The following is a 16765-nucleotide window of genomic DNA, read 5'->3' as shown; positions in this document are numbered from 1 at the left end:
AGAAAGCAAAAAAAAAGGAGGAGAGAGAAAGAGATAAAAGAACGTGAAACTTTTTTGGAAGACGAGAGAAGAAAAAGAGCAGCGTTGCACTTATTTAAGAAGGAAAAGCGGGAGAAGGACCTGCTCTGCAGGTTATGGCTGGCAGAAGTCACCTATTGCTGAGTTCTGACTATCTGAAATGAGGCATTTCCCTTGGGGGGAAGCAGCTGGTTTACATTCAAATCACACCCTGAGATATTGGGCTGATGTCTCGCCCTCTTTCTACTGACCAAGTTCTATACTCCTTTTCTGATGCTAAACACCCTTCTTTGGGAAGTGACGTCAACAGGGCTGGCAGCCAATGGGCAGCCTCGCATTCAAATCACCTCTCCTTCCCGCCTCTTTTGCTCTTTCCCTCCCACGCCTCCCCACCCAACACACATTCCGCCCCTTTCCTTTGAGGCAACAATATTTCTTTGAAGTCTGCCATACGTACCCCCAGCCCTCTCTCCCTGCCTGAGTTAAGGCCTGCAACACAACCCTGTGCCATTTCACTTGGCAGCCAGCCCCATTGAAGTGAACGGGGCTTCCTGCAACGCACATTTCCTCTTTTCTGGGGGGCTCAAAGAAACCCACTGCGTGCGTGGGGGTCTTGATTTTGTTCAATGGGGTCTTCCAGTCTAAACCCTGGGTGCCGCAAATTAAGATCAGCCCCTTGACTAAGGGTGATCTAGCACCACTTGGGAGGTGGGGGAGGCCTGGGATTTTGCAGACTCTTGGGGGGGGGATGAAATCAGATCATTTTAAAATCACTGGGGATGGAGAGGATTCTTGCACTCCGGAGCACGAAAGAGGAGCCCTTCTCACGTCCCAGGGCCCGATCCAGCGAAAGTTAAGCCCTATGAAGTTCCCTTGAGTTCATTGGGAGAGATTTAGACACTTGCTAAGGGCTGCAGCAAACGTGCCCGATTATGGCCCCTATCCCATACATGTTTAAATTGCCACACTGAGCTATTAGCATGGGGAGGGGAATCTTCTTCTTAGGTTGTAACGCGTAGGACAGCAGTCATGCTTGAGATTAAGTTCCAACGAGTTTTGTGGGATTTTATTTTTATTTTTAGTTATAAATACCCAAACCCCAGCCAATACATCTCTCCTGTTGAAAACTCCCAACATGTAAAGTGTTTAATGTTGTCTGGATTCCTGTCTCCCAACATGTTTTGTTTTTTTAAAAAAATTATAAATAAATTAAAGCAGAGACAGTTTCCCTCTTGAAACAAACATGGACATGGCAAAAATGTGTGGGCAGCTGAGTTTGGGGAGCCTAATCGTTCAGTATATTTTCTCCTCTGAACGATGCATTTTTCCCTAGAAGAATTGAAAATGGAAAACAAGTGCCTTGGAAAAAAATTTTCCCCAGTTACGAAATATGAATTACAGTATCTCGTATTTTTCTACGGCCTCCAGCCTCTCACTTACAATGCACACACATCGCTGCACGCCCTTGGCTCCAGCACTCTATGAAATAAGCACCACCCAGAATTAGGAGGCGAGATGATTAAAATAAATAAATGGTTTTATCCCTTTCTTCTTCTCGTAAGGCGTCTTTGCTTTGATCTGCTGTGTGTGGAAGACACCCGCCTCACCTTCAGCACCAACGCCTCGCTCCTGAACGGGTTTTAACACACTGGAGCGATCGACAACGAGCGATAGGCAACGTGCTCACAGATCAAACAATACAGGCATTAGAAGCGATTACTGTCTGAACCGGCATCAGACACAATCTCTCCTCCTATCGGTTTCCAAAGGGTCCCCAAACCGAGATCAGATCCGGAAATGCAAGGCGAAGCATGTTTGATTGAAAACGAGCAGAGAATGAAGTAGAAGGTTAGAAGCCTGGGCAAGGGAGCGGCACCTAAGGAATTCTAGAATAGCGAATCAACAGCTTCAGGTCCACCCTTTATTCCGAAATAAAAGTAACATCCAACAGGCCAATGCCAAGCACATTTTCGGTGGCAATCCTATACATGTCTACTCAGAAGACAGGCCTTTTTTTAGTTCAATGAGACTTACTTGCAGGTGAGTGCAGGCGAAGGACTGCAGTTTAAATCACAGCAGGCTACTGATCTCAATGCGTTGTACACCAAGGTATATGTGACACATTTCCACAGAATCCTAGAGTTGGAAGGGACCACGAGGGTCATATTGTCCAACCCCCTGCAATGCAGGAATCTTTAGCCCAACGCGGGGCTCGAACTCACGACTCTAAGATTAAGAATCTCGTGCTCTACCGATTGAGCTATCCACGCCTAAAAAGCCTTCTAACATCACCTCCAGATCACATTCCCTGCATGGAATTCTAGATTGCTGCTAATCTCAGAAAGCGGCGGGATCTAACCGACTCCACAATCCTGCGCCTATTTACCCAGAGGTAAATCTCACTGTGTTCCCGGAGATTTAGGTTGCGACCCTTAATCCCATTTTCCTGTAACCAAAAACCTCGCTTGAATTCCACAGAACTTACTTCTGAGGATATCAACTTGTCTCTGGATAGAAATGCACTGGGTTGCGCTGTTATGGAGTGAGTGGCTTTAGGATTGCAAGTCCAACCCGGCAGATATCCAGGCACTAGGCTCATCCTTATGCCACTGGGGCAAGAGAGATCAACAAGATTCTCCACACACTGGATTCCATTCTAGCGCGCATTCCCAAAAGCAATCCAGCCTTTTCGGATTCTTTTTTTTTGAATGTTTGGGAGGGAAACATAGATCTCTGCTTTTAACCATTTTCAAAAGGCTGTCTTTCCTGTTTTCCTATCGCTATGCAGGCGCGCGCACACACACATATAGCAATCTAATAATTAGATAGATTATATTGGGTAAGGGGGTCTTTCTTATCTCCGGGCTCTTGACCTGCACAAAGCACCAATGGATATGATCTAATAGCTTATTCTACTTCAAAAATTAAATCAACATTAAATCAACATTCTCGCGTGATTTTTCCCCCTATAAAGATTTTTTTTAATTAAAAAAAAAACTAGCTACAAGGCTAATGGCTAGTTTAATAAACGACCTCGGAAGTAAATTCCTTTGATTTCATCAAAACTTACTTCCAAGTAATGTTAGGACTGAAGCTCTAAGGAAACACTAGAGTTCTCTGAATACCCCCGGGCAAAATCTTTACGCACCGCCTTCCAGGTACAATGGGAAAGGGACCTTAAGGAGCTCTCAGACCATTCCATAGGTCAATCAATACACTTAGACTGAAACTAAGTCAGTGAAACAGGTATCCACCGAAAATCCTGACTTTGTCAATAAATCGTAATTTCGGAGGAGGTCCACCAGGTACTGTGTTCTAATTCCAGAACCTTTGAATGAACGGTGGGATTAGATTTCAGGGACGACGCCCTCGGTCTCCATTCCCCCCACCATTTCTTGGAGGAAAATTAGGCTCCTTCACTCTCCCCCGCCCTCCGTTTTCTTTTAATCTTGACTCGGAACAAACACGCTTTAAAAACACCGCTCGTCCTTTCCGGAGAGATTTCCCCCCCCCCACACACACACACACCCGAATGGTACACGCGTTGTTACCGTTTGAAAGGATCTGATTGGGTGGGACTGAGAACGTGTGGATCAAACCGGAGTGAAAGCAGTGAATTGGATCTAACTTCGGATCAGAAGCAGATCTGCAACTCCCTCCCCTCCTCCCACGGCCTAATCCGGTGTATTTGCAAGACAGATTGTTTTAAAGGACTAATCTTGAATTAGATTTCTCTGGACTAGAAGATTGGTGGGAAAGCGGGGGAATGATACAGAACATTGAGAATTTGGGGTTTTCAAACAAAATCCAAATATTACTGATCCTCTCCCCAGGTCCAGGGGGAATTGTCGTAGATTTTCCTAAAAGGAGGAGGTGTGGTTCTCTTTAGTAAAGGATGATTATCCGTGGCTGGCTAGTAGGTCCCTCCGCTTAGTAGCCATCCCTAAAATTCCACCTTCCCGAATGCCATTTCCCAAATCCTCACACTTCTGTATAGAGTCTTAATGTTCTGCGCCTCCCCTTACATGTTTCCGTGAAAATATAAAACCTTTCCGCCTGAGTCCACGTCTGTTGCCCGCAGGGCCCGGCACCTTTGCAGGAGCGAAATATGCGGTGCAATGGGGGGGAGGGGCATGTGGATGATGGTCTCTCAATTTATTTTATTTTCCGTGTGGGTTGCAAGCGAAGGGAAGGGAAGGCCCGTCAAGTTCCGAAGATTTCTAGCGAAAAGACGTTCGGAATGACGTTCTGGGTTCCACGGACATTCTATTCTGGGGTTTGCGATTGAATCAAGGATGGGGAACTGGTGAAACACACACACACACAATCACACACACACAAAATCACACACACACGGGTGTTACTGGACCCCAACTCTCATTAGCGCCAGGCATCATGTGGAAAGTGGTCAGGGATGATGGGAAATGTAGTCCAGGAAGGATCTGGAAGGTCACCGGTTCCCTTTCTCGGAATAAAACGAGCCCCCCCCCCTCCAACCTTGGCCTTGTAGAAACGCGCCGCTCGTTTCTGCCTGTACTGTTGTTGTTGTTGCTTCTCCTCCTGCGTGGAAAACAGAAGCAGGCATCTCAAGGCCAAGCGCGCGATATTTCCTCCAGCGCCTGAACAGGATGACCGTAAAACATGCAAGGAAAATCCTTGCATTCATTATTTCTCTGTGCGCAAATACGCAGAAGCCACTTGGACAAGCTGATTTCTGCCCCCCCGCCTCCGCTCCATCACACAGGTAGCTTGCAAGCTAGGCAGACGATTCGATAACCTAAATCCAGAACCGATAGGTTCTGCCACAGTCAGAGTGTCTCAGCCTTTAAGGTACTACAAGACTCTGTTTTTGCTGCAACCCTCAGACATGGCTACCCCTCTGCAAGCATGCTAAATCTAAAACGTTGTCGTTACCAAGTGTGTGTGTGTGTGTGTGTGTGTGTGTGTGTGTCACACACAGAGAGAGAATGGCGTAAAACACCTATATTGAGCCTATTGCGGAGTATAGACTTGTCTCCTCTTGTCAATATTCTATGCATCTGCCCGTGCAGTTGAACAGTATGTTTCAAATCGATGCTAAATGCCACAGGATCTCTCCGCTATGGGGAATGGCTGTTCTACGTGTGCGTTGAATCCGGATAAAACAGATTTGTTAGCTGAGTGGGTGTTGGAAATAAAGAAAGAAAGAAGATATGTGTGGATGGATAGATAGAATATTGATAGGACAGAGAGAGGGGGTGAACGACGGGTAAAAAGAGGGGAGGGAGAGATGAAGGGAAGGAAATAAGGAATTTAAATATAATCTAAATAAATCAAATAATCCCTGGATCAAACCACTATTTCCAGAGGGGGGGCTTCGAATCCACGGAACACGAAGAAGGAAAGGAACCAAGGAACGCAAGAGGCGACCGGATCCGCTTTTGCCTGGTGCCAAGCTACTAGCCAGCCTGGCCAAGCAGTCATTCCTGCCCCATTTCTGTCCAGCACTTTCCTTTCAAACCCCCAGCATCATTCAGCAGGTAGGCTAGCTCTGGCCAGGCCCGGGAAAGTCTTGCCAGCAGCTTTAGGCCTAACGTGCTGGTGCTGTCTCGCGTAACGGATCCTCCGAGAAGCTATTGGAAACTGGGAGCACGCCAGCCTTCCCGCAACCCCAATGAGAGGTCTCCTCCCTCGGGTCTCCGGATGGGAAAATGCGGCTGGGTACTAACTCTGCCGTGGAACACAATTCCCTACTTCTCCACCGGCTGCCCAAGAATGAAACGTGGCTTAAATCCGAGGGCGAAGGCACTGGCCAAGGTGCTGGAAACTAGCTTCCCTTAACGTGCCTTCGTTGCCGCCACATATTTGCATCATCTGTTCACCATCTCTCCCCCACTCGCCTCTTGCAAAATAAAATAAAATCTCTTTATGCCCCCTCCGCTCCCTCCTTGCTAATACAATGGGAAATTTTCTGGTAAGGGACAGTAAACAAACAGCAAAATCGTGCATCAGGTTACATAATAAGAAATTCTTCCCCAACCTTAAAAAAAAGAAATACTAATCTAGGTATAATCCGCCTCTGGCTAGAGCTATTTGTAACGGATGGAAAATGAACAGTCCCCTCTTAAATAAATATTTCCCCCCTCCTCGGAAATTATAAAAGATGAAGAAAACTTCCAGAGCGGTGGCAACCCTCTTAGTCTCTTGTTGCAGAGGGTCTGGTGCCATCTTAAAGACTGAAACTGCACCCCTAAACCCACTTATCTGGGAGTAAGCCCCACTGAACTTGGGGGGTGTACTTCTGATTAGAAATGTATAGGATTCCACTCTAACAAATCGATTCAGACTCGTTCGCTCTTCCACTACATCATCAAAGCTAGATGCAATTCGACTCTAATTGAAATAACAAGTCACAGTTATTGGCTGTTTTATAAGGATTGCATTTAAGGTAGTTGCCAACCTTCCCGAAGAGGGCTGCAGACTTTCTTTCTTTTCCCTGGCCTCCAAGACTTTGGTAGACTGCAGGGTGCCAGTCTAACAAGGCCCAACTCGGATCCATCAAGCCTCAGTACAAAGACAGAGTGTCCTGGCTGCAGCCACGTCACTGCCATCCCCTACCCAGGAGTAGTAGGTGGGAGAAGATTTCAAGCGCGCCACTAAATCCAAAAAGCATCTTTCAAAATCCCTCCTGCACCTCAGACGCGTAGCTGAGCCCGATTCTGGGAGGTGAAGAATGTCTCTTCACCCACCCCAAGAGGAGAGCAATGGGTGGAAGGCGGAGAGAAGATACGGGGATGAAAATGAGGGCGAAGAGAAGAGGAGAGAGGAAAGAATCTACAACCCCACTTTCTGGGAATGTGCCCCACCGCAGCCAGTGTGGCTGCTCTGAAGTGAACGGGTCCGTGTTGGGAGACTGGAAGGGTCAGATCTTTCCAATACTGGAGTGCCATTCAGGAGAAATGCTCCCCATCCCTATAGCTGTGAAATGGGCCTAGGGGGCATAAGCTTTCGCTCCCTTCTAACAGAGTGAGCTTTGTGCTCCTGCAAAGGAATGCTTTAAATGTGGGGATTTAAGGGTGGCGGGGAGAGGGAGGCGTGGGGAGAGGGAGGCGTGGGGAGGGAGGAAATCGCGTGGAAGTCCCAACAGGGAGCCATGTAACACGGCTGTCTGTCTGTCGGTGCGCTGGTGCAGAAAAGGCAGGCCGAGCTCGCAGTCGCCGGGGCCGCAGGCTCGCAGGGGGAGCAGGCTCGGCAGCTACCACGCTCACATGGCGGTAGCCAGATTTCCCCAGTGATATTTCTCCATTCCACCCCTCTCCCTCCCTCCCTCCAGCATGCTTACACAACCCCCCTAGGCTGACTGTGTTCCACACCGTGTCGTTATTTCAACGCCCAAAAGCACAACACACAGAGAGACGCACACCAGAGTAGGTTTTTTTAGCGTGGCAAAATCATAACACAGAGAGAGAGAGAGAGATCGTGCCTGGTTTTACTGAGATGAGCATTTTTTAAAAGGGTCACAACCAGCCAGCTAGAAAGAATCGCAGCCCCAACCTCACCGCACTCGCTTTCCAAGACATTCAAAATTAAAGATGCCCTCCTGCTCTCCTCTTCTCCAAAAAGGAGAGAGAGAGAGAGAGAGAGAGAGAGAGAGAGAGAGAGAGAGAGAGAGAGAGAGAGAGAGAAAGAAAGAAAGAAAGAAAGAAAGAAAGAAAGAAAGAAAGAAAGAAAGAAAGAAAGAAAGAAAGAAGAAAACTACACACATCATCTCTCGAGGCCTTCCCCCTTTTTTATGCCCGAGCATGTCTGACGTCAGGTCTTCTTTAATTAGGGGAAAGTTATTTTTAGCCAACCTCGAATAACCACACACACGCTTCTTTGCTCGGTGGACTCAGTCAGGTGAATCTCCTGGTTTGTGCTGGGTCCCCTCACCTCTCTCTTTGCCAACTCCGCACCGCAGATCCTGAAGGGTTCGGAGGGGGGTATTTTTGGAGAAATAAGAAGCAGGCTGGTTGAGGAAAGTAAGGGCGGTGAACTGGGAAGCCTCGCTTTCCCGAGTAATTAAGAATCCCATCATGAGCGGTGTAAACGCGGCCGCTCCAGAAACGGAGTAGAAAGCTGAGGGAGAGAGGAGGGCCAGAGTGTGTTTGTTTTTCTCTTTATACTGTCTTCCAAACAAACGTTGGGGGGGTGAGGGGACCGTGATCTAGACAGGAATGCGTGTCCTTTGAACGTCTGGCCTGTTTTGAGGGGCGCAACTTAAAATATCATATGCTATATCCCCAGGCACACGCTCAAGGCTGAGGCCTAATGGGTGGAAATCGTTCTAATTCACTATTATTATTTTAATTGACTCTGAAAAATAAGAGGAAGAAAAGTAAGGTAAGGAAGGAGAAACGACGCCTAATAAAATGCAAGTTAAGCAAAGGCAATAAATCCTGACGCGCTTGCATTCGCTGCTACCTAGATATCAATGCAGCGGCTGTAACTTGCGATAGAAAATATATCTAAGTTCCGCCCGCCCCCCCCCCCCACGTTAGTTAGGGTTTCTGCCTCCAATAACAGAAAATTAAAGGATTCATTCTTAGTGGCTGTTCTCATTTCGGAAATGTAGAGTAAGCAATGCTTCTAAATGAGATGCTCTCTAACTCTGTTTTCAAGGCCAGACGTCATGTAAAAAGTGCAATTGTTGCTGTGGTTATCATTATCATTCTCTCAAAAATATCCACTATAAGCCTGGGATATTTCACACGTGTCTTGAAATCTGTTACTCTTTAATATATATAAATATTTTGCACCATGGGCATCGAAACACTACAGAACCCATTTTGTTTGTTAAGAGAATTTGCAATATTAACCATCCCATGCAAATCGCACACGCTCACCACAAACCCACGGGCCCTTCGAAAAGAACAAAGCCTTATGAAATAACTGGTGGGTGAAGAATCTTTCGAATGCCCTCCGCGTAAATAATAGTCTCAGAAGTGGCTTTTACAATAGCGAGCATTTGGGAGAAGTGGATCGATATCTTTCTAAGGTTTAGTAAGGACCAGCTCAGAGCTCCTCAGTAACTATGTGAATGTCCAAGAAACCAACAACTCGTCCCCTCGTTTCTACATCTTGGAAACAAATCCATAAACGTGGAATATAAGCCTGAAACTTAAGGCCGTCCCCAACAGTGGGCCGACTGAGGCAGCTGCCTCGGGTGATGAATTCGGGACAAAGACACCAAAAAATGATGCATTATTAATATAATTATTATGTAATAATAATTTAATATAATTCTTATTTACCAGCACCATCATCGCTAGTGTTAGTGCAGTTATTACTTTCTGCTGTTAGTGTTGTTATTAAATGCTGGCGATGAACTTCAAGGCCTCATCGCAACACTTTTAGTTCCAGCAGCCCAAGAACCGAAGACAGACAGACGCAGAGTAGACTCTCGGAATGCCTTGACTTGGCAAAGGGTGGTAGCTAACTTAGCATTACTCAGAGTAGACCCATTGAAAGCAATGGACCTCAGTTGGTTCATCCTCACTCACTTTGATGGCTCTACACACCCAGCAGGACTAGCATTGGCTACAACTCATATGCTATCAAGGGATACCTTTAATCTGTCCGGGACTGCGGGAAGACGCCACCGCCACCACGCTCCTCAACGGCAGCGTAACGCAGTTACCCGATCCACCCGCGCGCAAGTACAATCCAAGCAAGCTTTACTCGGGAGCCAATAATCACGCACGGCGCGCAGCGCGTAAGGGGATCGCAGCCTCGAACAATTCCAGCCACCCCTGGTTCCTTTGGCTCCCCTCGCCTTCACGTGCGCAACATCCCAAGACCTCAGCTACTTCCCAAAGCCATGGATTCCTACCTATTTAAAGCTTTTTCCAGCGGGTGGGAGCAAAAACACACTGGCACGCAGACCCGGCTTTGTCAAGATCCAAAGCTTGCAGCCAAGGCAGGCCTGGGAGGACTTCTCCCGACACCCTCTTCCTTCTTCCCGAGCGCCTTCTTCTCTCTTCCCCGCGTTCCCACGATCTTACTTCCCTTCCCCAAACCTGCAATTCACACGTGCTCGTCTTCCTTTCCTTCTTTGCCTCGTTTGCTTATTCAAAGCAGCAAAGGAAGATCAAATTTCTCTTACAAAAGGGGGGGAGAGAGATATTTCTTCCCTCCCCCGGCACCCTCGATCGTTCCCAAATCCGTTCCCCTTCTGCCCCCCACCCCCTCAAAAACACCAGCACCCCCCTGAACGCCCCCCCACCTCACGCCAGACGCTGTTTCAAAGGCGAGCAGCGCCATCACTCCATAGCCGTCTTCACCGCCTCTAACCCAACCGAATCCCCATCTCTCTTTTCTACGATGGTGGGCCCAAAAACCCACAGCCTTTAACGCCTTCCCCCGTGGTTGTGGGGGAGCGAGAGAAAAGAAAGGCAGGCAGGCAGGATTCTCGGCGAAGAGCAAGCAAGATCAGCACTTACACGCGGCAGCTCCAAGCACGGGTGATGGAGAAGGCAGGCAGGCAGACAGAAGAAATCCGTGGCCAAGAAAATAACAAAAATAATAATAAAAAAAAGGAGAAGAAGAAGGGGCGAGAGGCGATTGGAGCTGCTGCGTAGCTTATTTTCCAACCGAGGATGATCCACGGCTTCCGTCTCGCTGTGTGGGCCTCCTTGGCCGGCCCCCCTTTCCCCCTTCTGACTCTGAGGGAGCGGAGAGAGGAGTGGGGAGGAGGGGGATTTAAGAGAAGGAGGGCGCCTCTAGCTGGGCTTCCTTCCGCGCGCCCAGCCAGCTCCTCTTAGCTCCAAAAGCTCTGGTCGTTTTCCAAGAAAGCCTGGTCTGCTGGCAGGCTGGGTGACGTCAGAGCAGCAGCGTCTTACTCGAGCCAATCAGGGGCGGCTGGAGGAGGAGGAGGAAGAGGAGGAGGGGGAGAAGCGAGGAGGAGGGGGAGGGGAGGGGGCGCTTGGCCAGGCTTCTCCACCGAGCAGAAATCTCAGCCTGCCCTCCCTCTCTCAGCCTGTAATTAAGACTCCGGTGGAGCTCCAATTAAAAAGGGAAAGTGGCTTGTGGCTGGGCGGGGAGGGGGAGAGGGAGTCCATTCTGATAGGCTTGCATTAGGACGGCCTTTTGAAAACAGCTCAGGCAGGCTTAGAAGAAGAAAACCAACACTATACCCGCCCACCTGCCCCACCAGCCCCCCACCAGTCCTCAAACCCTCCTGGATAGGGTAATGACCATCGGGGTGGAATTCTGGGCAGGTAAAAGAGGCGTTTTTTGGGGGGGGGATGTTTGGTTTTGCTGCATTCTTTGCAGGGCGTTGATAGAAGGTATTGTGGGACTGGGGGGTAATGGGGTTTGCTGAGCAGACCCCCAAGTCTTTCGGCATCTTGGGATGGGGGATTGAGTAGAAGAAAAAGTATTGGAGCGGGAAGGATATTGATCATAACCTTTTTGACATAACTGATATTTTTGTGACAGTGGTTAGGTGATCCTCTCTCTCTTTCCCTCCTTGTTTCCTTTATAGCCACCCATACATCCTGTCTGTCTGTCTGTCTGTCTGTCTGTCTGTTAATTCTCCTGATGATAGATAGGGTGCGCGCCATAGGTCGGTAACCAGATGGGCAGATATGGCAAACCAGAGGAACAGCTCGCGGGCGCGATGGATTTGCACCTGGATTCTAGGAAAACCTCTTTCCCCACCCCACATTTCCAAACCCAGAGAGGCTCCCTCCCCAACTTCACCCCCCTTCCAGGGAGGAAGGGGGTCGCCCTAGAGACCCTCTTGTCTACTGGCCCCCCGCTTTCTGCGCTTGCCTCTCTCTCCATACCACTCTTTGCCCACCGTGGTTACCTTGCCTCGGGCGCTGTCCAAATGCTGAAACCCAGCCCGGCTTTTTCCCAGCCTGCCTTCTCCTTCCGTCTCGTGGATCAACCTTCCCCCTCTACCTGTCTCTCCATCCCATTCCAAGCGAATTAGGGGCCTTGAAGAGGCCAGGGAAAGACCAGCTCTCTATCCGAGATCGGGCAACTTCGCCCTCCTCGGCAGCGAGGTAGAAGGGTGGGAGGCTGCGGTAGTAAAGCGAGGGGGAGTAACGGGGAGGTGAAGACTCCCCCTCCCCTCCCTCGCCCCCTCCCCTTCCCCCGCCCTCTCCCTCTGTCGTCTGCTTCCCAGGACCGTCGAAGCCGCGGGGGAGGTCTCGCCGCCTGAACTTGCCAGCGGGGTCTACCCCATCCATCAAAATCCAGACAGACAGACAGGCCAAGTTCATGAGCAATCAGTTTAACCCCTTGCAGGCCATTCCTGTGTTGCGCTGGAACAGACGACACCCCCCCCACCCCAATAAAACCGACGGTGCGAGGCGGTGCTGTGTTTAGGTGAATGTGGGCGTGTGGACGTCTGAATTGGAATTCGAGCCTTAAATCAGTTCCTTCCCGTTTTGTTTCTCTTCTCTCTCTCGTCTTGATTCCACGTCTCCCCCCGCCCCGTGCTTTCATTAGCCTCGAGCAACTCTAGTCGCTGTCTTATTTATTTATGTATTTGGATCCCCTCCCTTTTTTATAGTAATTGTAGCTGCACTCCTATAGCCACTTATCTGGTCATAAGGCCCACTTCATAGGACTTACTTCTGAGTAGACCTGTCTAAGCTAGCACTGTACACCTGTTATTATTATTTTATCTCCAAACGTCTTGTTTCTCTTTCCTGCTCAGCCTTCTGTTATGTAATAAATTTATTTTCCATATGCACACAAAAATAATCTGCATTTTTCAGTATGCTTCGCTTAAAAAAATATTATTATTATTTAACCAACCGTTGCTTCTGCAACTCTTTTCTCTGGGCCATTAATGTTTCCCAACTTGGACTGTAGACTCAATATGTGTGTATATATATATATATATATATATATATATATATATATATACACACACACTGTATACACACATGCATATACATATATATGCATATATATATATTTGTGTATGTATGTATGTATAGATAGATATATAAATATACGATCACACAACACGGGATAATAAAGAGGCGCTATGGTATAAAACGTTGAAACCACAAGAACAGGTATTGAAACCTTCGCTAGCAGTAACCAAACTTCGGAAGAGGCAGCTATACAATAGATGGGATAGCTACAAAAATCTTGCTGATCGCTTCGGATTTCTGAACGGGAAAATACAAATTCCCATTTAGAAGATGCTCCGAGTATCACTGCACTCTCTTAGAAAACACCAGGCCCTGCCACGATTTCTGTCTCATTTTGCTTTATGACAAAGGGTCGTATTTTATTTTTTAAAAATAAATAAATATTTTTTAAAAAATTAAAATAAAAGCAACAACAGCAAATGACATCCTTCCTTTCCCCTAGAAATATCTGAGATAGCGTTGTATGGGTTAGATTTAAACTCTCTTCGCGAGCACGAGCACTGAAAAATCATTGCGTAACTGCGGAGGAAACGTCAGCTAGCAGTTAAGAGAAAATAATAGTAATAATCCCCTTCCCGACCTACTGCCGTCTCTCCGTGGCTGAGTTTATTTGCCCTAACAATTAATTCGCCAGAGACGAACTTTTCACGTTAACAGCGCTTCTTTATTTGGAAACCTTCGCGTTTCCTATTGAATTAGCTTTGCTCCGTTGGCGCTGAAATGAAAACGCCGAACCAACTTTTTGCCCGGAGTATTTTCTCACCAGCGCAAAGAAAAGTCCCTCTCTAGCTTCCCCCTCCCTCTTCCCCCCGTACATTTCTTTTCTTTCATTTTTCTTTCTCTCTCTCCCTCTCTCTTTCTCATTCATTATTTCTTTTTCTCCTCCTTCTCCTTCTTCTTTTTTAATTCAAGCACCCGGGGGGTGGACGTGCCTGGCAGTTCAACTACTTCCAACCCCTTTTGTCCCGCCCGCCCCGGGGGCTCCATTGTCGCCCTATTGAGTGAAGTTTCTGCCAAGGCAACTTTCCAATGGTGACCATGGTGCGGCGGGTGTGTGCTGTGTGTCTGGGTGTGTTTAAAGGCACACACCACCGGGGACCTCGAGCGCGAGGAGTCGGCGTGTGTGTATGTGTCTGTGTGGGTCGACCTTTGCTTGTAAAACTGCTCTGTGCTTTCCGAAAGGGAATAGATGAGCGTTGCAGGAAACAATTCGCTTTGGGATTGCGTGTGTGTAATCTGTTTAGATATTGATATAGACACACAAGCACACATAACAGATAAGAAAGTCATAAAGTCAGGGCTGGGTGTGCAATCTTCCCATTTTTACTGCAAGGGGTGTACTCTGCTAAACTCACAAAAGGAAGGATAATATCCAACTAATATATCATAGTTTCTATACACATCCACACAGAGTCCAGGGCAGAGCTGGTCCAGCCCACTACGTTATCTAGTGCGCCAGGAATCTACTACCACCAGACTAACATCTCTGAGAACGATGGGGAAAAAATTCACAAGTTATCTGCTTCTCACGGTCAACCAAACCCTCTCAGTCCCCAACCTCTTTCCCTAGCCCCCGTACGAGTGAATGAGCGTTTCCTCCATGTCCTCCCTTGTGTGAAAAGGAGAATATCGGACTGCGATCCGGATTAATGGTGTGCAAATATTACTCCCAGCCTTAAAAAAACAAACAAACAACAAATTGCTGTCCCTCGACTTTCCCCTTGCTCCACACGAAGCACGGAGAGTTCATATGGAGCTGAGGGAAAGGGCTCCCATATATACCTTACATCCCAATTTTAAAAGCGGGTCTATACTCTTTTTTTTTCAATCAATCAATCAAAATCCTAAAGGAGGAAATTACTATATTGTCCCTTCTCCTTCCTGCATACAAGGTGCTGTAAAGTCTTTCCACAATCTCAAACACACAGATAATAAGTTTTTGCCTAAGAGAGCTGGCCTTCATCTATGGAGACGGAGAGGGGCAGCCCCCTTCCTAAAAAAAACCTAGAAGTGGCCGACAAAAATGTGCCGATGAGTTGCCCAGAGCCAGGATCCAGAAGGGTGTGTAGCGAGAAAACTCTTCTTGACAATCCAGACAGAGTCAGTCAACAACCTTAGAATGGCTTGTGTTTCACACTCACACACACCCGCGCATGCAGAAACACACAAGCGTGTGTGTGTGTGTGTGTATTCCACACCCCCTCCTCTAAATCCTAAGACTCCCTAAACGGAAGGAAGACACGTGTCCGGAGCCACTGCGGCAGCCCAAGTCAATTTCAGACAGTAAAAGGTCAGAAATTCCACTACAGGACTTGTGATTTGTTGTGGTGGGGAAAGCCCCCCCCCCAACCCCACCATCATCATTTATATTCCAGGTTGAAAATGTAGCCTTCTTCTGTACCCCCCAAGACAAACACCCCCAGATCTCCGCAGCTCCTTAGCCAAGAACCCTTCTAAAAAGAAAGAAATGAAGAGTCATTTTCTCTCTACTGTGTCTTAAGCAAACGCCACGCAATAGGAACCACGGTGACCTTACCTTGCCGGAGAGGACTTGGCGACCCCGTCCGCTTTGCTGGATCTCAGCTCTCGATCTCTCTTCCTGGGAGGGGGTGTCCCCTGAGCGCTCCCCCTCCCGCAAATGGAGGGTCCTTTTTAGAGCTCCCTCCCTGCGCTCCTCCGTCTCTCTGTCTCTCTGTGCAACTGAAGCTCCGTCGCTCGTCTCCCGAGCAGAACAACGAAGGCTGATTTCCCCCCACCGCCCCTCTTCCCTCCTCACCTCAGAGGGAGGCGGGAGGACGAGGAGGACTGCGGGGAAATGTCATTTTAGGATGTGGGAAGCCTGTAAGCAGGGGCCATGTGGGGCCAGAGCACCCCACGTAGGTCTATACGTCACCTATAAAAAGCCCCCGGCGCCTCCTTTCCTCCGAGGCTCCTGGCTCTTGATGCTCGCCTAATAAATATATGAATATCTATAATAACAAGCCTCGTCGCTCTTTTTCCTTTCCTTATAAGAATAAATGGGGGAGAGAAATAACTTGCTGAGGAAGGAAGAGAGGCAGAGGTTGGGTGAGTGATGGGGAACATCGCTGAAATATTTGGGGTGGGAGGAGAGGAGCAGTAGTTGGCGTCCAAGGATGGAGGGTCCGCAGACTTGGGGGAAAGTTTGGAAAGAGAAAAGGGAGAGGAATCCCAAGTCCTCGAAAAGGCAGGAAGAGGCGGCGTGGGACGCAAAAGGCGAAGAGGGGAACTAGGTGGGGGAAACTCTCAAGCATGGGGGTTTCTCTCTTTGCCCCACCGAGAGAGAGAGAAGGGGGGTTTATTCCAGCCCCCTAGTAGCCTAGTCTGAAGAACCACCGTGAGAAAGCTGCCCCGTTCTCATTCCAGCCCTGCCAACCGAGTTTTGGCAAAGCGAGCGAGGCGGCGTCCACACGCTCCGCTGGACTGGATTGCGGAGCAAGATGCGGAGCGAGGCTTCTTCTGGGGCCGCCGCCGCCTTCCGGAGCTCGCACTCGCCTGTCCCGGTTAAGGCGCTGCTAATGCGAATAAATCCACAGCCCCCTGCTTGCCCCCTAACCTCCGCTCCCCCTTTCCAGTAGTCCAGAGTTTCCCCACGGGCTCAGGCTCCCTCCGCACTGCGCGCTATCTGGGCATTTCTGCCCACGGGCAGAGCACACTATCCTCACGACGAGGGTGACGGAACCCGGGGGAGGGATGCGTGCACACCATAAACGGATGCCCCAGTTCGGAGGAAGGGAGAGACGACGGGCAGTTTTCTGATCTGAGGTCTGCGTCCTCACTCAGCACCGTTTCCCTTACGCACCTAGTTCCATTAT

General features: G+C 48.6%; 1 long non-coding RNA gene across 3 annotated transcripts in view; it reads right to left on the bottom strand.

Annotated features, from left to right (window-relative positions):
• Nucleotides 1-15786, bottom strand: part of LOC309356936 — a 95531-nt gene extending 79745 nt beyond the window's left edge. Inside the window, exon 1 of one of the 3 annotated variants that reach the window (XR_014162923.1) lies at nucleotides 15469-15786. This is a non-coding gene — a long non-coding RNA (uncharacterized lncRNA). Of the gene's footprint in view, nucleotides 1-10478; nucleotides 10787-15468 lie in introns of those variants that run through there. The other 2 variants (XR_014162924.1, XR_014162925.1) reach the window with 2 other exon arrangements.
• Nucleotides 15787-16765: the final 979 nt, after the last annotated feature.

This window comes from Podarcis melisellensis, assembly GCF_964234715.1.
Source record: "Podarcis melisellensis genome assembly, chromosome: 14".
In the NCBI taxonomy this organism is placed as follows: Eukaryota; Metazoa; Chordata; class Lepidosauria; order Squamata; family Lacertidae; genus Podarcis; species Podarcis melisellensis.
Note: the sequence above shows the minus strand (reverse complement) of the source record. Positions and strands in the feature narration are given on the sequence as shown.